This window comes from Rhipicephalus microplus, chromosome 2, assembly GCF_043290135.1.
Source record: "Rhipicephalus microplus isolate Deutch F79 chromosome 2, USDA_Rmic, whole genome shotgun sequence".
Taxonomy (NCBI): Eukaryota; Metazoa; Arthropoda; class Arachnida; order Ixodida; family Ixodidae; genus Rhipicephalus; species Rhipicephalus microplus.
Genome location: NC_134701.1, coordinates 121,651,533 through 121,677,286, shown reverse-complemented (window position 1 = coordinate 121,677,286; position 25,754 = coordinate 121,651,533). Strand labels below are relative to the sequence as shown.

The 25,754-nt window shown below is 45.6% G+C and overlaps 1 pseudogene; it reads right to left on the bottom strand.

Moving 5' to 3' along the window:
• Positions 1-25,754, bottom strand: part of LOC119169775 (venom metalloproteinase BumaMPs1-like) — a 254,793-nt pseudogene that overhangs the window by 43,826 nt on the left and 185,213 nt on the right.

Here is a 25,754-nt window from a genome sequence, read left to right as displayed (position 1 = left end):
TGCTCAGGAGCTGGTGCGGCACTTTGTCAGTAGTGACCAATACGATGAAAAAAACATTATATGTCTATAACACATAGAGTAGTTTTTAGCGTCTTGAGTTAACATCTTGAGTATTTTTCCAGACATGACCTTGAATTTTCCTATTGCTATGTCTTCAGCTGTGAGCACACAATTTGTCCAATTTATTTACCCTAGACTCACCTTGTCTACTTGTACGTACTTGTACTGATAATAAACCTTTTTACAATATACTTGTCGACTTGACACTTCACCAGGAAGTTTCGAAGAAAATACGCCGGTTCTGATACTGTTTCTTACGTGAAGACATTCGTATTCTGGGCGGCTGTAAACATGAAGCAAATATATAATTTCAGTGAACAGACCTACTATGAGGGCAGGATATTGGGTTAGTTGGCAATCAAAAACACAAATAGAAAACATCATAAAGCCCTGAGCACGGTAGAGTGAGACAGAGTCTCACTGCTGATTAGTTTCTCTTAGTCACACTCACTGAGTTCAGTTACACAACTTCATTGTCTAGCGCATCTGCCGCATCTCGTTAGCAGAGAAAAAATTGAGTACGTGATAGTCCATCCTGTATACCAGATGTGGCTGTCTGTTCTATGTATTGCTTTTCTGTGTTCATTGTTTTTTTGTATACTCATTATAGTGCATGCCTACTATAAAAATTGTATGTAATAGTAAGCAGAGCACCTACTTGAAAATATTCGTGATTTCGCGTTGACAACATTCAGAAAACCTGTACATGTTGGGGGCTATAAACTTGTAACTCATCATAAATCCCAGGTCCCAATCACAGTCCTTGGACCCGATATGTCCCTGAGGCCAATCGCTGGGGCCATCTCCATCGTGCGCACACCCAAGGCTGAAATCAACAAAGTGGTGGTGTATACGTAATTAATTTTATTTTAAAAGAGGTGAGCATTATTGAAAAACACAAAAATGTCTTGAATTCACCACAAGAGTCCAGCAATGAAGATGAAAACGACACATAAGAAATTTGTAGTTAAAAGACTAGCAGTAAGCTCCTGTAGCATTCATTCTGTTGTAACTTAAGCAAACCCTGGCATGACGACTCAGTGGAAGCGCAACGAGTGAGGGGGCTCTGTACTGTCAACTACTTTAACGCGAAATTATCTGCGAGACTGGCAAGTAAAAAAACATAAGCCACTGAAAACAGGCGCTTTGGACTCGCACACGACTTTGCAGCTCTTTCTTCTCATGCGCATTTCGCCCGATGCAATACCGCATAGGTTATCGAAATTCTATATCATAGGTTGTTGAACACAGAAATAAATAAAGAAAAATACAGCGGGGAAGGGGGGTGAGTGACGAAAGTAGGAGCGCTAATTGATTGATTGATATGTGGGGTTTAACGTCCCAAAACCACTTATGATTATGAGACACGCCGTTGTGGAGGGCTCCGGAAATTTCAACCACCTGGGGTTTTTTAACGTGCACCCAAATCTAAGTACACGGGCCAACAACATTTCCGCCTCCATTGTAGGAGCGCTACAAAAAGAATGAAAGCCGCTGTGGACACGAACGAGAGTAATTACACAGTATGAATTTTATAAAACCAGCAGACGGCCACAACATGCACCTACTAATAATTTGCATGTCATGATGGCGTCTGCCTATTTTCAAACAACCACACATACTTGGAAAGCACAAAAAATGCAATAACGAAAAGGAGAAGCCGGTGGCGTACTTAGAAAAATGTCGATGGCAAGTGATACTGGAAGAGGTGTCTGAAGACCACATGTTTAATGGGGGAAGTGACTGGCAGACACAAGCGTTAAGCGTTACCGTAGGTAGCCTGCTGGGGGTGATTGCTTCAAACACTGGGCTGCATGTGAGCTAGGGACAAGAATAATAGAAAACAAGAAACGCGCATAATTTCCTGGAGATGTGACCACTTTCAGAATGCGGGCGGAAGTGATGAAGTGATCTTAAAAGCTAAGAATGAGGAGAGCAATGATTAGAAGATTTTAGAAATACAGGCCGCACCACAGTAGTATATGCACACATCATATATACAAACATTCAAATCTAGTTTTCTTTCTTGGTTCAATGTAAATATGTCGACTGCACAAATTCAAAGACAACATTTGTAGTGCATTATGTAGGCTATCTGTAATTTTTTTTGTACTGGTCTTAGTTATTTGGAGGTAAAGCGTATTTTAACTCTGTCAATAATAATATTTCTGTAATGACTTTTAGTTATTCCAAACAGCCACGTACCAGACTGATCTCTGATAGCTCTAGGTACTTACTTTTCTAACATCTACGATTCTATGTATTTTTTTTTCGCGTATTGATGGAAAATTTGTAGGATGAAAACTTTGGATTCGTCAAAATTGCAGGTGCTACTGTAGTGACGAACAGTAGGCAGCTACTGCTTTTGGTAAACTATGTTTTGTGTGTGCATGGTGGCAGTCGAGTCTTTCCTATATATTGCTCTTTTTTAGGTGACACTGTAAAGATTATAAAATAAGTTGTTTCAAGTGTAGTTTAAGCTGGATGTGCCCAGTGAATGTAATTCGATACTGTGGTATTGATCTGATAGACTGGTGAATATGATTGCAAGTAGAGAATCTGGAGTGACCACAGGGAGCAGATGTCGTAGTTTTGGTTTGTGTTTTGCATGAACGAGCATGCCTATAAAATTGGTGGTGCATCTGTAGGTGACTTTAAGCCGTTCGGGCAAAATTTTTACAGAGAAAGCTGTTATGAGATCACAGCTCGGGTCTCGCGCAGCGCCGTAGTTGTCCAATGCCACCACCGGTGTCTGTAACCAATGTCGCACGAAATAAAAAAAAAACTAGTACCAATCACACAGTGGAGCTCAAACCAGGGTGCGCTGGGTGCCAGCCCAGTATTCTACGACTAAGCTATGCCGCTGCTTGGGACTTGTTGGCAAGCTTGCGATAGGCAGGCTTGGTGTCGAGAAAGCAATCACGTAAATACGACTTATAAAGCGTTTTAAAACATCCAAAAAAACAACCAGTCGTCACGCGATGCGCATAGCGTAACGACTGGGTCGTCCAATGCTCCAGCCCATTACACAAGCTTGCTCTTGTTCTAATATTAGCTACGGCGCATGCCTACTTTAGGCATAATTCATCAGCGTCATCAGCCGCTGCATGCACAATTGGCACGAAATTCTTCGCAAGTGTTTAGCGAATACCACGTTTAGCAGAAGAATGACAAAAAATAGCATTGCAAGTGCCGGCCTACTACCCAAAAATTTTTATTTAATAACACCGTAGTGGGTATCAAGCAAGTGTGCGTGCAGCAGTTACCCAATGAGTGTTTAGCAGAGGCTCTGCAATGCCCCGCTTCGAGCTTTCGCTGTGACTGTGCTGCGCCTGTTGCGCAGGCCTGGCACTTTTTGAAGTTGCTATTTCGTTCTTAGAACCGGATAGTATTTTTAGGGTGTTGTTTATGTATACAAGCGCTTTGAAAAACTTCATAGTAAGAAGACGCGATGTTGTCGTTGTTGTTGTCGTCGTCGTCGTCGTTGTTGTTCTGGTTGTGGTGGTGGTGGTGGTGGTTTTGTAGCGTAATTGGAGCGTTTTGGTGATCTATGGTGGCCTCCTCGAGCGCCTTGGCGCTCGTGTTTTCTTTTCTGGGTCTTCTCTAGATTCCCTGCAAGGCAAAACAATGTAGACCTGCACATTTTAATTGAGGGAAAAGGTCAAACACTTCCTTCTTCCCAACCCAAGAAATAACGAAGAGGCACGCTCAGATGATGGTGCAGCAAGGGACGAGCACAACACAATGCACAATTAGGTTAGCTCTCACGTGCAAATCAACTCTGTAGTGCGGTGGCGTGCTGTCTTATCGATAAGGTCTGAGGGCCGGGCCGACTACTTGCTTGTGGGGACTGTGGCTCTTGGTCATTGTATAGTGCACGCGGTTGAAGAAAGCAGCGCAGAATTGAACACGTTTTTGCAGCAGCTCTAGCTGTGAAGAGCTGTTTTTAAGCCATCAGATGGTCAGGCGTGTCCAAAGAGGTTTTGAGGAGGGGAGCCATCAGCCCTGAATAATTTGAAGCACAACGGTCGTGTTGTCGCTGCTTCTGGAAAGTTGCTCTCGGCCGCTGAAAAGAGCAAGCCAACGACAACTTGCGACAAAAGGAGCGAGTGAGGTGATAAATGGCATAATTTTCTGCACCCGGCGCCATCCGAAGGACAAAGACGCCTGTGGTGTTCGTTGAAACGAAATCACCGAGAACTGAATGGCTAGAAACAAACGAAACGTGGTATATCATCTGAGACTGCGTTTCCGCATGCTGTTTCTATTGGCTGGAAATGTTTCCGTGAATTCAGGTTGGAAGAGGCGTGTAATATAGATATTCAGAGGTGAAGAGGCGTCTTCTATCACGCTATTCGCAAGAACTCGCTGCAAAAAACAAATACGTATACACCAGCCAACTTTAAAGGCAAGTGTACTTTTATCCTTCTTGAGAAGACACGTGCATCTGCATTGTATACAGTCTTAGTATACATATTCTTGTCAAGTCAACGGCTTGATTTTATTTGTCGTATTTCGAGGCCACACAGCTACGAACCGCATGATCTCAGCCTATCAACGGTATGAACATTGATCAGTACGACTTACCTGTGAGCAAGCTCATGCGCGTAGACATACACTCCATAATAACTTCCGACTCTTTCTTCAGACATGCCCACTCTCCATGCTGTACAGGCTGCACCCACGTACGCATATCCTGCATTCAGAACACATAACAAGGCTTGCTTGTAGGCGTAGCAGCCGTTCAATTGTTGTCTGAAAAAGTCATGAAATTCCACTCAGAGCTGAGCTGGTGGCAAGTTTTGCTAGAAAGACATCCTAAATTTTTCTAAGACACAATTGCTTCGAATTAATTTTCCTTTCCTTAGCTGATATACTGAATGAAATTCAGCAAAGCTTTCTATACTAGAAAATAAAGCCAAGTGAAGTTCCGCGTGTGTGTGCCTGAGTTACTATTGTTCTTCGATGTGCCGTATTGCTTAATGCTCGTCGCTCACTGCTTCTATCTACCCTAACGGCTATCCGACAACATTCGAGTGATAAGCAGCGCTGTAATGCAGTCTCTACAAGCAACAGAGGCTTTTGTGCATTCATGTCTGGATAACAATGAAATGTGGCATTGTGAAATTACGACAGATATGAATAAACTCTTCAATGGTGCCATACCAGAATGGCTTACCGCAGACAACTATCGATGGAGCATTCATTATTGCTTATTGGTTCATGGAAGCATCAGCGTGGCTAGGGCAGCTTTAACGGCTACACTTACTGGGACTGATGGAGACCACTTCTACTCTATTATTCCTGCGGTCGCACCTACAAAGCTAAATACACTAGTGTGGCCATAAAGATCAGTTTATAAGTTTCACGCGACGTCATTCATTTCTTCACGGCGTAATCAAGTGATAAAAAATGTCACGATGTCCGCCGTGGCAATCGCCTTGCGGTAAAGCTCAAATGACAGAGGACCATGTATTGTGCGACGTCCGTCGAAGGTAAAAAGCACCAGATGGTTGAAATTTTTGAAGTGCTATAAAATAGCGCCCTTCATAATGAAATTGTCGTTTTCGGACGTACAATCGCACATCTAAGAATACCAGAGTTCTTCAATACTTTTTACTGGTCATGAAGCTTCGGGGAGAGTAAGAGCTAGGGAGAAGAGCAACCGCTAGCGGCGCCCTCACCCAAGGCGGGGCATCGTAGGGGCCAGGGAACTGCAATTTTACGCACGCGCTGGAGCTGCGAAATGCTAATGAGTGTAGCCGTGAAGGTTGAATACATATTCAGAGTGATGTTCCCTTCAAGGCAGAATGGGAAAGTTTAAGTACAGTGAAGTGTAGCGTCGAAAGAGGCCTTGAAGCTCAAATTTTGATGGTATGCTGATTGCACTGTAAGGAATACTACCGCTTTGAAAGCCTGTTATTTTTTTTTCTTGAAACATTTAGCGAAAAAGTTTTGACCATCCACAGTTCTTCAACGACTATGGCGTTTCTAAAAGTGTTACGAAATTGCAGTGATTGCAGCTTTTGACAGCGCTTATCAAACCATGCAGGGTGTATATAGATTCTTTGTTTTATACGAAGATATTGTTTCGGGGAGATGACAAAAACGGGTGTATTTACAGTATTTACAGCCTACAGTAATGCGGGAAAACTACCAAGATGGCGGGAGCAGGCACAACCTCGTCCTTCACTTCTTCGTTCTCTAGGTGAGCGGCACACAACATTACCCTTCGGTGGCAAGGGCACCTACTTGGTGTAGGCGGAGAAAGACGGCTGAGGTAGTGGTCATAATACATGTGCGTTAGGGGAGTCAGGTGTATGATAAGGCTTCAGGCGGACAACATCAACGTTGTAAATGCGGGTTTGCGTGTACGAGCATGAAGACAATTGTTCGACTTCGTACGTGACGTCGGTCACTTGGTGGCGCACACGGTATGGTCTGGAGTATGGGAACAGTTGCTTCTCAGAAAGTGTGATATGACGTGCTGGAGACCACATGACAAGAGATTCTGGAGGAAAGTGGGCGTTTAGGTGACGGCTGTCGTAACATGATTTTTGGCCCGCTTGCGAGTCAGTTAGCCGTACGCGCGCAAGTTGACGTGCGTGGACAGCGCAAGCTATAGCTTCTCGAGCGTATTCATTGGGTGGGTACGTCAAATAAGGCATCGTCGTGTCCCTATGCAACGTGGGACTTTGTCGAAATAAAAGCAATACAGGCGAATATCCAGCAGGCTTGTTCCGCGACGTATTGTAGGTGAACGCGACAAAAGGCAACGCTGCATCCCAATTCTTGTGGTTGGCAAAGACGTACATTGCCAGCATGTCTGTAGTGCTTCGGTTAATCCGATCTATGAAGCCATGCCTCGGCGAATGGTGGGCCGTTATTATTATTACTATTTTGATGAGCAAGGCATCAAAATAATAATCACGACCCGAGATAGAAACTGCCTTCCACAGTCCGCCAGAAGCTGCTGTGGTGTTCCGTGCTGAAAGATGAAGTTGTGGAGCAAGAAGTCCGCTACCTCGGTCGCGCAGCTGGTGGGAAGTGCACGAGTAATTCCAAACCACGAGGCATAGTTCGTGACAATGGTGATCCATTGATTCCCCGAGACATACATAGGGAACGGACAAAGCAAGCCGAGGCAGACACGATGAAACGATTCATATGGGACATCGAGTGATGGAATACAGCCGGCAGGTGGGAGTGTTGACTTCTTCCGGTGCAGAAAAACATCACACAAGGTCACGTAACGGCGTACTGACCTATACATTACTGGCATGATCGTAGGTTCGGGAAAGGCCAAGGTGCCGCGCCATCTGGGTGTCGTGAAGCTGGGCCCGAATAGTCGAAAGAAAATATGCCGGAATGGCAAGTGAGATGCCAGGAACATCGGGTATCACACTGTGACGAAGCAAGGTGCCTTCAACTGCCACGAAAAGACGATGTGGTGAATTGGGAGCCGTATAGTTGAGGCAGTCGGTGATCTTGCGAAGAGCCGGATAACGTCGTTGCCTAGCAGGAATGCTGAACATGGTAATTATATCAAGCACAGATGGAATGGTATCATTCGCCGAAGAGTCTGGTGGGTCGACAGGATAACAGGGTAACAGGACAGGCAGATGCAAGTGGTCAGACTTGTAGACAGCAGTGAACGTACACTCTTGAAGTCGTAGTGCCCAACGACCAAGCCGGATTTTGAGTGAAGACCGCCAGCATAAAGCGTGGTGATCACTTAACACGATGAAGAATCTGCCATACAGATAGAGAAGAAATTTTCTGAGAGCCCAAACAATAGCAAGGCACTTTTTCTCTGTCATACAATAGTTCCACTTAGCTGCGGAGAGGAGGCGCGGCTGGCGTAAGCAATGATGCAGTCATGACCACATTGATTTTTTCCAAGGATAGTGCCGATACCATGACCACTAACATCGATGCGTATTTTGGTAGGCGCAAGATTGTCGGAATGGGCCAACACAGGGGTTGGCGTGAATCGGTCGACGAGATGTGAAAAAGACGACACTTGGTCAGGGCCCCGAAAAAAAGGGGCATTCTTTTTTAAAAGTCATGTGAGGGGCTGCGGAGTCACAGCAAAATCTTGAAGATGGTGGCGAAAATACGAGCACAGGCCAAAAAACGAGCGAACGTCCTTGGAAGAACGTGGAATAGGGAAGTTGATGACAGCGCGTATTTTTGATGCATCAGGTCGTATAACTGCAATATCATCAAGATAGCGCAGATAAGTGATCTCTCGGCAGCCAAAGCGGCATTTTGTAGAGTTGAGTTGAAGGCCAGCGGTGCGAAAAATCTGCAATATAGCCGACAAGCGCCACAGGCGACTAGTGAACAACGGTGAAAAAACGAAATCTTCTAGGTAACAGAGGCTTATAGACTACTTGAAACCCCTCAGTAGCGCGTCTATCATGCACTCAAATGTTGCTAATGAATCGCACAACCGAAAGCGCATGACTTCAAACTCGTATAGATTATCGAGTGTAATAGGTTTGTTCTTCTTGCGATCATTTTCATCGACAGCTATTTGTCGATAGTCCGAACGAAGGTCGATAGAAGCAAAGTACCGTGCATCATGAAGGAAATCAAGGTGCTGTCTATTTACACCGAAGAGTAGAAGTCTTCTTTCGTGGTTTTGCTGAGGAGCCAGTAGTCGATGTAGAAACGCCAGGTGTTGTCTTTCTTGTTTACAAGAACCATGGGCAACGCCCAAGGGCTCAAAGACGGCTCCATGATGTCATTAGCGAGCACTTAGTCAACTTTCGTTTCAATGACGCTGCGCTCGGTTGCCGATATATGGTAAGGCCGTCGTTAAATAGGTCTTGCGCCCACGGTGTCGATTCGATAGTTCAGCAGATATGTTTGTTCATGTTTTGGTGAAGCGAAATAAAAAAAAACATCGTGGTTTGGCGCCAACCAAAGGCCTAGGTCCAGGCTTTGAGAAGGGTCATGGTCTGAGGAAATCATGATGTAGAACACGTCATGAAGTGTCGGGCTAGCAGCAGGCCTGCCTGGAGGCAGCTGTGTGGCATCAATGACCAGGGCAACCGGGTCATATGCATCCGAAGGTGATATCATGCCCAGCATGATACCTCTAGGAAGGATTTGTGCGCAGCGTCTAATGTTCAGGCCAGGTATGTAAGCGTTGTTTGCAGAAACGTTCACAAGAGAGTGAGGCAGAGCTACTCGTTGCGTCAGGACAACGTCCAAATAGGTGGTAGTCAAGTAGTCGCCATCACGTACCGGTGGGTCTGCATTAAAGAAGACGTAAGTAGTGGTACCTGGGCGGAAGCAAACAACCTCGATGACACTTAAGTGCGGTGGCGACGCGATACTGAGGTCGGGTATAGCAGCAATCTTCAACTGCAAAAAGCCAGCAGAACAGTCGATAAGGGCAGAATGCGTGCTTAGAAAATCGTGGCCGAGGGTTAAGTCCAGGACAGACAAGAAAACTGAGGTCTTGCGGTCAGCGAAGCTCTCTCGTCCAAACACATTCGAAGCACGGTAGGTGTACGGCCATCGGGTACGCGAAAAACAGGTGATGAGGCGGTTGTAATGACTTTATGGAAACTACGAGAAATGTGAGCGCTCATGACTGATAATTTCGCACCCGTGTCGATGAGCGCTGAAACAGGCACGCCATTTACTTCTACGTCCAAAAGGTTTTGCCGAGTAGGCAGAGTTAGCAGAAAATTTTTGGTTTGATAGGTTAGTGCAGCGTCACTTCCGGGAGCTGCACCTGTCAGCTTCCAAGGCAGGACGGCGTAAAGAAAGTGAAGGGGAGTGACGGGACATTGGTGACAGAGAACGTATCTGGGCCTGGGGGGACAGCGAGTGATCGTAACGTGGGGTTGATGCTCGGACATTAGCGTTCGGTGGGTCCTCATGGCTGTGCAAACAGGGTGATTGAGTGTCGTCAGAACGGTATGATGAATGAGGGACCAATGTCCGTCGATAGCGACAATAGCGGGAAATGTGCCCGACGCCATTGCAGTTGAAACATATCGGCCTGCGATCACGCGTGTGCCACTGGTTCAGATCACGGTACCTAGCATATATACGTGTGTTGTGGTTGGTAGTATGAAGCAGGGCTGACCGCGGGACAACTTAGCGCACATACTGGCGCGATCCCTGCGTTTGCCAGTTCTCCACTCATGATAGCTTGAATCAGTGGGACTGTCGGGCGGTCTTCCTCGCGAGAACAAGTCTGGGGAGCAGATGGAGTTGCTGCCCTGATCTCTTGCCGTACAAGACGCAGGAAGTATTTGGTACTGAGCGGTGGCTGGATCTGGTCTTCGCACAACTACGTGGCGGCAGTGTTAGGGAGCCGAACAAATTGTTGCGTAACTAGTAGGCTCTTTGATTCTTCTAACCATCGGCCCTCCGTGATAAGGTCGTCAATGCTAGATCAGTTATACACAAGCAAGTGAATGGCGTTGGCACCAATGCCTTTGAGAATGTGGCTCACTTTGTCAGCTTCAAACATTTGGCTATCAACTTGTCGGCACAAGTCTAAGACACCTTGTTTGTAAACCATGTAGGGCTCCGCTAAGGTTGGAGCCTGGCATGAGAGTTCTTTCTGGGAGAGTCGTTGGCGTGCAGAGGCCTTTCGGAAAAGGTGTTTCAATGATTGTTTACATACGTCCCAGCTAGTAAGCTCCTCCTCGTGCGTGCAGAGCCATACACTGGCTGTACCCCTGACGCAATAGGCGACGTTTGCGAGCATCAAAGTCGGATCCAAGTGATTAGTCTTGCTGGCACGCTCGCAGTTGGCCAGCCACTTGTCTACGTGTACGTTTTTAGTGCCACAGATGGGTCGAGGGTCTCAGAGGTGGGTCACAACAACGTGGCTCGGTGCATTCGGCATAACGAGGGCTGATTGACCGAACTTTTGTCGACATGATGAACTGTCTAAGAAGACGCCCACTGCGAAGTTCCGTGATGTGCTCCAGATGTACCCAGCACCCCCACTAAAGGTGTTATGGGGAGATAACAGCAAACGGGTGCATTTACAGTATATACATACTACAGTATTGCACGTAAAAACAACTGAGATACTGTCATCTGGTTCCCCGCCCATCTCGGCCAGGTGCTGGGTGCTCTATTCTACCTCAACGAGATCGCCCATGATGCAGCATGCACACTTACCGACCGCACCACCACAGGGCATATACATCTTGCCGAGTTAGAGACCCATCGGGAAGCACCCTTTACGTACAATGACATAAAAAGCACTCTTACTTTCAACGCCGCATTCTTCCACCCCCACATCCCAAAATTAACAGACCACCGGCATTAATCCTACGCCTATTATAGACACACACGTACCCAAACATTGCCACGCTTCTCGTTTATTATCCCCATGCATACGCCAGCGAAACATGCCCATCATGTGGACACACAGCGACACTCACACACATGCTCTGGGAGGGTAAAAAAACTCTTCCCGACTCTACCTCAAACAAGTGGGAGAGGTCCCTCAGCAGCTCACTTCTAGCCGACCAGCAATGGGCCGTCCAGCAGGCCCACGAAGCGTCTGCCAGATACTCCCTGTGGGTATCTATGTGGGAGACGCCCACTACGCGCTAAGCGCGTCCTGCAGGACTAAAATAAAGTTTTTTCACTCCATTTCATGGCGAGAGCAGGCACCACTTAGTCCTTCACTTCTTTTTCCTACAGGTGAATGGCACATAACAATACATGTGTTAAAATTATCCTATTTATTGCACCGATAGCCACTTTGAATGAATCAGCGCTTTGAATTTAGCAAGTGATGAGGATCAAGCAATACTTCATATGACGTTTGCCTTGTTTTCGTGCTTTGTTTTACGTTGATTCATCAGCGCGGTGCCGTTGGGCGTTGTAAGTTCGGTTGGGCAAGCAATGTAGTTTCGCAGCTCTTTACTCTGCTGTGTAGGTTACTCATGCTGTGTTTTCTTTGGCTTTTTTATTGTTTTCATGATGAAGGCATTCATTATTAGGGCGAAAGCCTTACATTCCTCCTGAAATGCGAAAATTGACCGTCTGTATCTCGCGCATGCGGTGTCAACATGTTACTCAAAAAGTTATCTCCTCGTGCTAATGACGCAGTGATGATGAAAATGTTTTAATCTTTTACAGGTTGCGTAAATTTTGTACAGCATTTTGGTGCAACCTCTTTCGATCTGTATCCCCGGCAAGCTTCTATTGGCAGCGCTGAAGTCTTCGTTCCAAGCAACGGATGTGTGCTTTAAATTTTTAGGTGTGAGGAGCTGCATATAGCTCCACCTAAATTGCATGTCACCACTGCACCTTTGGTCATCTCAGTGCTTGTACAAAAAAAAGCAAGCCTTTCACCCATAGAGCTTCTCTATTACCTCTTGGCATGCAAGGAGGAAGACGCGGCCAGTGTGCTCCCCTAATTATATGCGTCATGTTCAAATGGCTCATGCACAGTGTCCATGCCGCCTCAACAGTCTTCAGCTCAGTTGATAGTTCTTGGTGACGCTTGGTATAGGCGGGCGAGCTCTGCATCTTTTTGCACTATACAAATACCCTGTGAGGCCGTTAAAAATCTTTGGAACGTCAGCAAAAGTGTCGCAACGTCAAGCGGTGACTTTGCTACAACACCTCCTATTAGCCACTGGTCCACAATGATGTCACTTTCATCAAATTGTTTTTCGCACGCGTGCACATTCACGCAATCTAATGTGAAACCACCAGTTTATTGTAGTTGTTGTTGTTGCGGCATTGTCCGTTTTCACTTTTCCCACCGTTCGCAAGCTAAGGGCATTGAGAGCTTGGAGACTTGCTCGTCTGTTTTTTTTCGTAAGCGAGTTGACAACCAAGTGCACAGCAGGTATACGGCATCTTTCCCGACCTTCAGGCACAGCACACTAGGCCCAATAGTAATGATACGGTGAAAACTGCGCGGGGGCACGCCACGAAATTCAACAATGACCCCATAGCGGCACCAGCAGCCAGCTTCCCTCCCGTCTGTCCAATGCCCTGCGCGGGAGTGCAGCGCCGTCCCACGACCACAGCTCGCAGCGCATATAGCTCTCGCATAAATTTACGGCGAAGCTTCAAGACCAGTAATTGTATTAACGGATTTTCTTATTACTAAAAAAATGCCACGTCGGCGCGGTACGCACCGCACAGTCACGGTGAAAGATGAAAAAGTAGCCTCTCAGAGTTTTTTTTTTACATGGAACATTTGGAAAACACCGAATACGCCAATCTTATTCATAAATTTTGTGTATTAGGATGCAATGAGTATGCCATGCTCCATCATTCGGAGAAGCGTGATACCCGTTACACGCTTGCAAGAAAAATTGTGTATTTATTGATGCTGTAGCTGACGACGATGATAAATTATGCCGGAAGCTTTTGTAGTGAAATTGATATTCAATCAAATTGAATTTGATTTCTTCAGTGTGGAAAGTCGCTAATGTGACACCCCCCCCTCCTGCTGAAAGAAAGAGCAAACGGTTTGCTCTCGACAACATTCGACCGATTTTTTTTACATGTAATTTTGTAAAATTAATTTAGAGATCATTACATGCTCAGATAAATCCATTTGTTATTATTAATAAATGATTAGGTCGTTGTCTATTGGGTTCTCGAACATAATAGTCTATTTGGTGTGCACACGTTCATTTCGAGAGCAGAGTTCGGCTAGCACGGTGACAGAAAGAGCACGCAGAATTTGTTACGTTACAAATCTTGAAGCCCTACGGTTGGGTCGAATACCCGATTTTACTAGCCAGGATGAGAAATGATGGCTTGCCTGACTTTTTTTTGCGTGGATGATTGAGTTCTTGCTAGACAGGGAGTTTTACTGTGTGCAGGGCAGTATATATAAACAAAGAAATTGAGACACACACGCTCTGTTCACCAAGAAGCGGGTTTGTCCCCACTAGTCTTTATAGGCACTTTTAGCTGACCGCATTTTGCACCCCGCTCTACTCTACCATTATAATTTTGCAGAGCGAGCACGAAAGTGCTGGAAGAAGTGCTAGCCCAAATAGCCGTTCTTCTCCGCTCAGCGAGTTGCACCACTGCGCATGCGTTGGATGTTCAGGCGCTGAGCGTGTGAGCGGACCTTCGTAGCGAGCAAAAGATCACGTGACGTTCGGAGAAAACACTAAAATGGCGGCGTCTTGTGCCTAGAGTTTGCCCTGCTTGGGAAACGCAGTGGTTGTTGGGTAAACACGCAAGCACCAATGGCACTTCAGGACAAGCAAGGATCTGCGCTTCCTCTAAGAATTCGTAGCAGCCAACCCCTACGAGAATACGCGCATGTGGGGTGAAGTTCCACGAGACTATCAATAGCTGACACTTCGGACTATAACCGAGCGTCTCGAGATGATTCTTTCGTACTCCGTCGAAGGGACTTTACGAATCTTCAATAGCAAGCGCTTTTATGTAACAATAGAAAGAATTTAGTTTCTAACAGTAGCCAGTCTTCCACCTATTCTGAAAAGCCTAGTTTTATTTGCCACAAGGTGTCACAGAACGAGCGCTAAAAATGGGCGCGCCGCCAAATTCTTGCGGTAACGCGCGGAAGAGGCGCCGGGAGGTCAAAAGAAAAAAATAAGAAAACAAACATACAAGGCTCCCCGGGCGCGCGCTCTCCCCTTGGAAGCGTGGCTTCGCCGACGAACCCCCTCACCCCACATCCGCGGCCGAGATAGCCCGCGAAAGTTCTAGAACGAAAGAGGCGTGGTCCCGCCGGGTTGAGTCATCCATCGCGGAGGGCATTCCAACCGTCTCGCCCCCTCCCCAGCCTTCGCTGCGTATCGCGCCGACGAAATGACGAGAACCTTCTGGAATCGCGCACGGAAGGTATTTACCCGGGCAGCGGAGACGGGAGAGCAGGAGAAGACGGAAGTTAGCGCCAGAGCGCGAAGGGATCTCGCCGTGTAGTCGGCGAAGGTTTTGTCCGTAGCGACAAAGCAGGAGATGAAGAGGATTTCCACCTGAGGGGTGAAGGCTCGAGCTACAGACAAGAGCGTGTGTTTACCGCTATCAAGCGAAGACGCGTGGCAACAGCTGCGTGTGTGAAGCCGACGTGTTTCCGGCGAAGTAGTTGAAGCTTGAAGAGTGGCCAATTGAAGACGCGAGGTTTCCTGGAAGAGAAACTTCAAGGGGGCAGCGGAACGACAACAACGCTGGACTTTGAGTGAGTGATTCTCGGAAGAGTATCATCCAGAATTTTGTTCCAAGGACTTTGGACTGAATAGATTTTCTATCTCTTTAGTCTTTAAGTGTCTTGGTTGTTCAATGCATGCGACTGCATTGTAGTGTGTATTGTTGTCTGTGTCCGTTGTTTTGAGTGTGGCTGATTGTACTGTGTAGTACGTTGGTTGATTGGTGACATATTGTACTCAACGATTGTGGAGTGTGCATACTCGTATATTGTTTTCGATCTGTCATTATTGAGAATATAATTTTGTTTGTTTATCAACTCTCGGCTCTGACTTGTTCTTTGGGCCACAGCCGGCGTCCGCTGGCGCGCCAATAAGGACCACTTCTAAATTGTCCACGCTTTCGTGGTGCGGTTCGGGGGGGGGGGCGATACTTCGGCTCTTGGAATTAGCCCGGCGATCGCCTCCCTAATAAACGGGACATGTGTGACAATTAATCTGGCGTCCGCGACACAGGACCTTTTGGTGCACAGTGTGTCCAAAGTAGTGAGAAAGAGCCTCGAGTTGTTGATAGTGCTATCGGAACGATTTTGTGTGTTGTTCAGTGTTCTCGTTAACGAGTGCCGGGGAGTGTTCCGATAGACTGATTTAGGCAGATACTTTTTGCACGCGGCAAGACTTCATTTGCGAGTCACAATGGATCTCGAAAAGTTAGTAGCTCTTGGTGAGAAGATGGGTCTTTCTGGCGCCGAACTACGCAAATGGGTAAGCCAGAAGGAGAAAGAGGTGGCAGAGCGAGAGAGGTTGGCAGCTGAGAGGGCCAAGGAAGAAAAAGCAGCTGATTTGGAGAGAGAAAAGTTGGCAGCTGAAAGGGCGAGGGAAGAAAGAGAAGCAAAGGAGCGACAGCTGAAAGAAGAAAGAGAGGCAAGGGAGTGACAGCTGAAAAAAGAAAGAGAGCTGCAATTGAAGTTGGAGCTGGAGAGAGAAAGACTGGCAGCTGAGAGGGCGAAAGAAGAAAGAAAGGAAAGGGAACGGCAGTGACAGCACGAGATAGAACTCGAGCGACTCCGTTTGCAACAGCGAAGTGAAACTCCTGTCCAACCTAGAGTTGAAAGCAGCGAACGGGAAGATCATGGCTTCCGCTTGAACCCAAGCAAGCTGCTCGTGGCGTTTGATGAAAGGAAGAACGACCTTGACGCGTACCTTCACCGATTTGAGACGATTGCGAAGAGCCAGAATTGGCCGGAACATCAGTGGGCAACTGCTTTGAGTACTTGCTTGAGTGGTGAAGCGCTCAGTGTGTACGGTAGGCTGACGCCGACCGATGCAGCCAACTACGCCAAGATGAAAACTGCTTTGCTGAAGTGATTTAGATTCACTGTGGAAGGATTCCGGGACAGATTTCGGACAGAAAAGCCAGCTGATGGTGAGACGGCTACACAGTACACCGCCCGACTTAGCCATTATTTCGACAGATGGGTTGAACTTTCAGGGACAGCGCAGGAGTACGATGAACTTAGAGAGCTCCTAATTAAAGAACAATTTCTTACTAGTTGCCACCCAAGCCTGTCGCTGTACTTGAAAGAGAGGAAGGCTGAGTTACTTGAGGACATGCTTGAATTAGCTGATCAATTCTTGGAAGCGCAAGGTGGAACTAATTTGGCTAAGGTCAAGAAGGATTGTCCCGATGATTCGAAGAAATTGGCCCCGAAGAAAAGAAGCGTGCACCAGAGAGCATTCCGCGATGTTTTCTGTGCAACCGAGTGGGTCATCGCGCGAAAAACTGTCGAACGATTTTCACAAGCCCTACGGCAGTAAAATGTTTTAAGTGTGGTCAGACTGGGCACAAAGCAGACGCATGTCGAAACGGAGCGAGTCAAACTCGCCAGGTATCCTATGTGCTAGCAGCACCGAAATTTGATGATAATGCCGTCACCGACGGATTTGTAGAGTTGAAGAATGGGGAGAAAATTCCTATTGTGGGTGCTGTAATGTCAAAACAGCCAACCGGTGTTACAAAGGGAATGCCAACGCTGCCTGTAAAGGTTGCAGGCAAGAAGATTACGGTTCTAAGAGACACCGGTAGCCCCACGGTTATCGTGCGGAGAAATTTGGTACGGGAAAGCGAGTTAACAGGCAAAACGAAGCCGGTTTGCCTAATTGACCGTACGGTTCGGATGCTTCCCGAAGGAGAGATTGAGGTGGAAACCCCGTACTTCAGCGGGAAGGTTACCGCTCTATGTATGACGACCCCCCTTTACGACCTTGTCATCGGAAACATCGCCGGGGCGCGAGGACCGAATGATCCGGAATGATAGGGAGAAGACCGTAAGATAGAGCCCTCGCCAACCCAGCGACCGCGAGATACAGTGGAGGAGCATCCTGTGACGGATCTCACTAGAGCTCGAGGTGAAGCCGCGGGGCAAGAGACAGTGAATGAGAAGATGATCGAGTTGAATGAGTTCACGTGCTGGGCAGCTGGACGTACGTCAGCACGACCTCAACCGACAGACAGTGTAAAGGTGACGGAGTCGGCCAGCCAGGTCCAATGTCGTGACATGAACAAGCGGGTGACAAGATCGGTTGAGCGTTATCACCCGTTATTAGTGTCAAAAGTGACGACGATGGCTGAGACGCCGCCTCAGTTATCGTCGTTGGAAAGGGCTCGCCGAAAAAGAACAAGAAAAAACAAGAAGAGATCGAGCGAGCACCGCAAGAAAGGGCGCAAGCGCCGCTCGGAATGCACCGGATAGGTGTCGAGGTCGAACCAGAATGTGTTTGGCAGTGCTGAGTGCCATATGTTGTGTTAATGTTCTTGTTGTCCTGTGTCGCAACTGTATGTTGAGTGAGTCAAAATGGTTGTTTCGGTGATGTGATGTATAGTAATGATGTGAGTATAGTAATTGTTGTAATGAGAGAACTTTATACATTTGTATTGTTTGGAATGTGTGATGAAGTGTTGTAGTCATGTACCTGTGGCCATATTTCATGTGTCGTGGAATTGAATTACAATGTACAGTTGTATTGAGTGATTCATTCTGAATGTGACGTGTCATGAGCGACGGACAATGTTACAGTCTTTGAGAGTGAGGGGACTGTTCGCGCTCGTTTGTGTGGTTTTGAATATTATGAGATAATATTCTTAAAGTGGGGGGCAGTGTCACAGAACGAGCGCTAAAAATGGACGCGCCGCCAAATTCTTGCGGTAACGCGCGGAAGAGACGCCGCGAGGTCAAAAGAAAAAAAAAGAAAACAAACATCCAAGGCTCCCCGCGCGCGCTCTCCCCTTGGAAGCGCGGCTTCGCCGACGAACCCCCTCACCCCACATCGGCGGCCGAGATAGCCCGCGAAAGTTCTAGAACGAAAGAGGCGTGGTCCCGCCGGGTTGAGTCATCCATCGCGGAGGGCATTCCAACCATCTCGCCCCCTCCCCAGCCTTCGCGGCGTATCGCGCCGACGAAATGACGAGAACCTTCTGGAATCGCGCACGGAAGGTATTTAACCGAGCAGCGGAGACGGGAGAGCAGGAGAAGACGGAAGTTAGCGCCAGAGCACGAAGGGATCTCGCCGTGTAGTCGGCGAAGGTTTTGCCCCTAGCGACAAAGCAGGAGATGAAGAGGATTTCCACCTGAGGGGTGAAGGCTCGAGCTACAGGCAAGAGCGTGTGTTTACCGCTATCGAGCGAAGACGCGTGGCAACAGCTGCGTGTGTGAAGCCGACGTGTTTCCGGCGAAGAAGTTGAAGCTTGAAGAGTGGCCAATTGAAGACGCGAGGTTTCCTGGAAGAGAAACTTCAAGGGGGCAGCGGAACGACAACAACGCTGGACTTTGAGTGAGTGATTCTCGGAAGAGTATCATCCAGACTTTTGTTCCAAGGACTTTGGACTGAATAGGTTTTCTATCTCTTTAGTATTTAAGTGTCTTGGTTGTTCAATGCATGCGACTGCATTGTAGTGTGTATTGTTGTCTGTGTCCGTTGCTTTGAGTGTGGCTGATTGTACTGTGTAGTACGTTGGTTGATTGGTGACATATTGTACTCAACGATTGTGGAGTGTGCATACTCGTATATTGTTTTCGATCTGCCATTATTGAGAATATAATTTTGTTTGTTTATCAACTCTCCGCTCTGACTTGTTCTTTTGGGCCACAGCCGGCGTCCGCTGGCACGACAATAAGGACCACTTCTAAATTGTCCACGCTTTCGTGGTGCGGTTCGGGGGGACCGATACTTCGGCTCTTGGAATCAGCCCGGCGATCGCCTCCCTAATAAACGGGACATGTGTGACACAAGGCAACGTGGGGAACTCGCTGCCTCAAGGGAGGGCATTGGAAACGCGTTTGGGCTGCCTTGAAGGCTTCCATTGTAGTACAGCTCCATGTGAACGTGACAAAAAATTAAAACACGCTAATGCCTCAAACAGTAAATGAATCCACACTCTTTCAAAACAGAATTTTCTATCTTGCTGCAAGATAAGAACAATTTTTATTTTACCTAACAGCAGCTCTCATGCAGCTGTGGCGTCGCGTTGACCGAATTACAATTGGCTAAAACCGACAACGCTCGTTTTGCTTCAGTAACGCTGAGCGTTTGAGCCGAACGAGGAACGGAGCGCTAAATCGGTCAGCTAATATTGCCTGATATCTTGCTTATCTCCATTCCTCGTCACCAGAGAGTGGGAACGTATGTATACAGGAATTATGTAGCATTTTTTGCTTCTGCGGATGACTTTCAATTACTTTATATTGTTTTACAAGAATACTTATCCACCTTGTAAGTTTGGCGGGACAGTTTTTGTTGGACCATTATTGTAGAGAAGTGTCCAGGTCTGACGTTCTCCCCGCCAGACAATATAAATATATCCCTCTTATTTCACCTAGCACACACTCCCCATGTGCAAACAGTCAAGTACCTCGAAATAATTTACGATAGAAACTTCCACTGGCGTATGCTTGTGGGACGTACAGTGATTAAAGGGTCACGTGCGATATGTCTACTCAGAAGGGTTAGTCGTTGCCGTATGACGACAAACACATTCGTAATGAATTACCGAATGTACATAAGCCCTATACTTGACTTTGTGAGTGCCATATTTTCAGGCGTATTAGCAGGGAAGTTACGCCCGTTAGTCTTACTTGAGCGCCAGACACTTCACCGGTGCCTGCGGCTACCTAAATGTGTCGCATACTCTGTTCCATATAAGGAATCCCGAATCCCTTTTTTACGTGTTAGATTCAAGCTAATAACAGTGCAAATAATCTGAGGAGTTTATTAATTACCAATAAGACGAAATTAATGTATAATTATGATCGATCAAACCTTGTGTTTATGCAACATGGCATCGCATTCATACCCCTCAGGTAATCTTTCTTATTTCCAATATAGACACTTCTTAATCAAAACAGATAAGACTTAACAAGATAGTGACTATGAGTGACAGGTTGAGTGAATTAGCCATGTTATATGACGGTACATTCCTTCAAAATGCTAAGTTGCTACGTGATAGTCTGCTGGATGGCATTTTTTAAGATCATCTAAATCAGATTGCCCAGCGCTTGGTGTAGCAAATCATGCTTTTCAGCGTGAAGAAAAGGCCGGGGTGGGAATTTTTTCTGCACATTTGCACCGGCAGTTTTCTTTTAGGATTCCTGAATACACAAAAACGTTTTTGGCCCAGGTCTTAGATGTAATTTTAGGCATATGTAAGATTCCATTATCCATAACTTCTGTGGCTATAGTTACAGACTTATTAACACTTTGTTCGGCACCAACTGCTGTAACAGATATGAATATTCTAAGATTATTGTGATTACTTGCTCCTCGTCTTCTGCGAAACCTGAGACTAATTTGGGTCCCGGGACACAAAAGAATTGTACTGAATGAAGCTGCGGACTGTCTGGAAAAAGCATTTTTGGCAGGTCCAGTTCACTCTTTCCTACCAGTTACGGCGCTTTTCACTTTGGCACAGCCCAGAAAGTATGACATATCGGTCCTTACTCTATGTCTCAATTCATAACTGGACTTTCTCCACCTACAATTGCCTTGGAGCAGGAAATGGTGTGTTGAAAGATAGGCCGAAGTGATAAGCTGGTGCATTTTGGATTCCAAAATATTAATTTTTACATTCACAAAGCGGGCTTGGTGCTACCATAGGCGTTACCACATCCGCTACCATGGGTGTGCAAAATCCGGGTTGACAAACACTTGTTCTCTACCGAAGCCACAGAAGCACTATCTACTTCCCCCACTATGATGCAGCATGACTTTGAACGACCGAAGACAAAATGCCGTCAATGATCATGTTGACTACTAAACGTTGTGAATGATGCGCATTGTATTTGTTGAAAAGATATACATGATATCATGATTTTCAAACTGTAAACACGAAGTTTTATATTCTTATTACTAATTGTATTATTTAATAATAATAAAACCTAGATTATTATTATTATTATTATTATTATTATTATTATTATTATTATTATTATTATTATTATTATTATTATTATTATTATTATTATTATTATTATTATTATTATTATTATTATTATTATTATTATTATTATTATTGGTTCTTTATATAACCATACCAGCAATACCTATTTTAGTTTGTCAGCCTCGTTTCAGACATTTGTGTATTTCGGCAACAGATAGAAATAATGTTTTGACGCTGTTCTAGCAAATTATCCAAGAGCTTATTTCTGCTAAACAGCGAAAGTAAGAGTGTAACTAATATAGGCATATATAATTTTAAGCAGCCATCTAGTAGCTACCTGATAAACATAGTGTAAAATATACAAGAATAAATAAGCCTGAACAATCGTGACTTGCAGAAAACATATTGCCTTCGCAGCACTGCCTTCGAGATTAGCGTGCGGATGTGGTCAATCAACTTTCGGCATCAGATATCAACTACGGGTGAGAAGCAGAGAGGGAGAGACAAATATTAGAGGTTTGCAATAACAGCACAGCCTTCTTGATACCAAGTATTCCCTTTTGTCCCTGGCAAAGCATGAGATTCAAGGTTGTTTTTTAATGCTTGGGTTGTAGTGAAAGCTGTTTGTGCAACGGTAAATTTAAAGGGGCATGAAAATGATGGCAGTCAATGAATTCTTGTCCCAGTACCACAATATAATAATGAACTTACCTCCAACCCAGTGTTTCAAGGACCCATTTTCCCAAGCAGACATGTTCATTCTGAAGAAAAATTGGTACGAAGCATATAAAAAGTGTGTAAATGTAATGTTTCGAAATTTTTCACAGCGGAAGATATTATGAGATCACAACAAGGGTGGATTCTCGCGCCGTAGTTGTCTACCACCCCCCCCTCTCTCGTCGCCACCCGTGTGCGCAATCTCTATTGCACAGAAAACATATGAATAATACAAGTTTCTCAGATCCTACGTACCTTGGGAATTTCCGCATTGTGAAACATGCGGAAGGAATGTGACTGTGTTCTAATTAGCTAGACATTACCAAATGACCCTAAACTAACGTACAAATGTTGTACGTGCAGGGACATGTTGAGCAGCCACACATGTTTTGCATAACTAGTTGTTTGGTGGCTTTTTGTTGAGCTAGTAGGTTCATACTTGAGGAATAAAACGCACACGGCGCAAAAAGCAAGGGGCCGAAGTGAAGAAATGAAGCTGTCTGTCAGTTTGTTTCTTCACCTCGTCCGCGCACGTTTTGCCCCGTGTCAGTTTTTTTTTTGTTTTAGTTGTTAACACTTTTGTAACGATGGCACCAGCAACATGAATGTTAGCAACATCAAAAGGGCTAAGCTGTTAGGTGGCACTTGTGTTCACAAAGATGGTAACTCTGTACACTGCTACATAAACAAACTTTAGGGGGTAGAACAAAACTAAATTTTACGTTAACCCTATGAGACAGCTGTATGACAGGTAGCCATACGTAGCATGCATGAATTTGGAGGGTCAGCATCGCAACCGCAATCAACTTTTTGCCTACAGTACCCCTGGACTGTGTCTTTTACCAAAGCAGTAGCGAGACCTCGCGTGGCTAGGTGGTAAAATACTTGATTGCCGAGCGTAATGGTTGGGCAAAGTTCCATCTGGGGCCTGATATTTGTTCTTTTCATTCGGTGGGTCAACGATTCTGATGTAAACTTTTTTCTTAACTATCCCCCGTTAAAAGCACCAATGCTGTTCTTGATAGATATAAACTGTCTAAGACATGTGGTGCATACCCACCCGTGGTATACAGGTACGTGCCACGCATGTCTGGCAGAAAGGGTTGGACGACGTACGTGACGCAATTGCCACAGTTTTCATGTCATGACCAGAGAGTCATTCGTAACCGTCTTACCGTAACATACTCATTTTGGTACACGCAAGTTACGCGTGTTCCTCTAATGTGGCATACATACTCGAATGCAACGTGTGTAGTATGCAGTACATTGGACAAACAGAAAAACCATTTAGGATTCGCTTCAATAATCACAGAGCCCATCCGGAATCAGCCGCAAATCTACCCCTATCAAAACATCTTATTTTTCCCGAACATGCATTCGTTAAACCATCAGTAACACTCTTAGAGACGGGACTTAAAAAACCGAGAACGTGAACAACGAGAGTCATACCTTATCCACCAATAAAACACCCTCGATAGAGAAATAAATGAGAATCCTGGTATATTTGCAGCAATTAAAGCATTAGAAAACAATAACGGCAATAATGAAAAAGTAACTAAGTTCACGGCACTGCAGCTGCGAAGGGCACTGGAAAACTCAAAACAATTCCAAGTGTAACTACTCTTCCTAAGTATAGCTGTCGTCTGTTCTCTGTTTTTACTTTACTACCCAATCAATTGTGCCAAGTGTGACATGCCCAACAGCAACCCTGTGCACAGTCGGGAGGCCCCTACTGTACGCGTAATTCAGAAGCGGGCAAGGAATTCGCATCGCGCCCGCTTACCAGCCTCTGCCACAATACGCGGCACCCTTTCTACAACGAAATGTCTACGGGGCGCTAAGTAGTTAAAGGCTTAAACTTCTTAAAAAAGCTCTTTTTGTCCCACACCGAACCGCCAGAGCACGGAGGCGCCATCTGGTCGGGAAGAACACGTTAGTGAAAGGTAGCATACACAGACTGCTGACATCAGAAAGGTGAAGGGGAGAAAAGGGAGAGAGATGGAGGGGTAAGTGGAAAGAAGAGTGGAAGGAGGGCACCCGAATATAAGTCCACGTTATATTCTTTTTTTATTTTTCTTTCTTGTTTGCCTTTTTTTCTTTTTTCTTTTTTTCTCTGTTTTTCCCTCCTTCCCATTGATTTGAGACGGTACAAAGCTGAGCACCCACAAACTGTACATTCAATCCTGATGAAGGCCAGACTCTAGGCCGAAACGTCGAAATAAACCACGTTGTGACCACTCACGGAGGATCTACTTTACTATATATTATGTGTGTGTGTGTGTGTGTGTGTGTGTGTGTGTGTGTGTGTGTGTGTGTGTGTGTGTGTGTGTGTGTGTGTGTGTGTGTGTCAGAAGCCGAGTACTTTAGCCACTAGACCACCAGTACGGGAAACAGCCCTGTACTCTACTCTACCTAGCTGCGATGGTGCTAGAGGCTCGGTCGCATTCTATATGCAGTCTTTTTTTTGTTCAAGAAAAAGGTCTTTCTAACATTTGTAGTATAGCGTTGGAAAACAGGTGAACAACAAGTGTGCCACAATGCGATTTGCGCAATGGGTTCGTCATTGAATGCTCCAATGCATCACAAAGCCTCAAGCAGAATTCTTTGTCATAGTCAGCCACAGCCTCAACAAACTGCAAATATTGCCTTACAAGGCAAGAAAAGATCCTTCACTATGTGGGGCATACACACGCTGGGGGATTGGCCAAGAACCGGATAGTTTTCATTAATTTCTTCTTTATTAACAGATTAAAATTAATCCATTTTCGAGAAATAAAAGAAAGATGCAACAAGAACAATTTGATGGTTGAATTGTAAATAATCTGTTGTGTATTGCAATAAAGCGTCGTATTTGATTTGATATGAATTTGGAAATTTCAAAATCTACCGAACAATGTTTTAAAAACTTAAACCTTTCTGAACTTTTAACGAACTCCTGCAATGCGTCAACCATCACCCCGTCGCTGCAGCCTAGACACAAAGCTCCGAAAGAAAGCACATTTTCAGCATTTAAATCTATTCCGAGTAGGTGGCAAATGGTACCTAAAGTGCTTTACGTAAGGCAGAGAATCTATTACAATAAATCAGATAATGTTCAGTTGACTCATTTACTCCACAAACAGGACAATGAGGGGAGGCTGCCAGATCAGCTCTGTGTAAATATAAATTCAGCTGTGGAATTTCACAGCGCAGTCTAGTGATTGCGACTTCCGTTCCTCGCGTTTGACATATTTTACTATCCCAATGATATAACAAGTGCCTGAATTCTGGTGTGCCTGTTGGTGAAGGCGTAGAAAATTCCTCTAACTGTAGTTTCCTTCTTAATTGAGCGCCTATCAAGAATTTTGATGTCGGTAATACATAAATAACTGGCCCACTTAAAGATGACTTGGCCAACACATCTG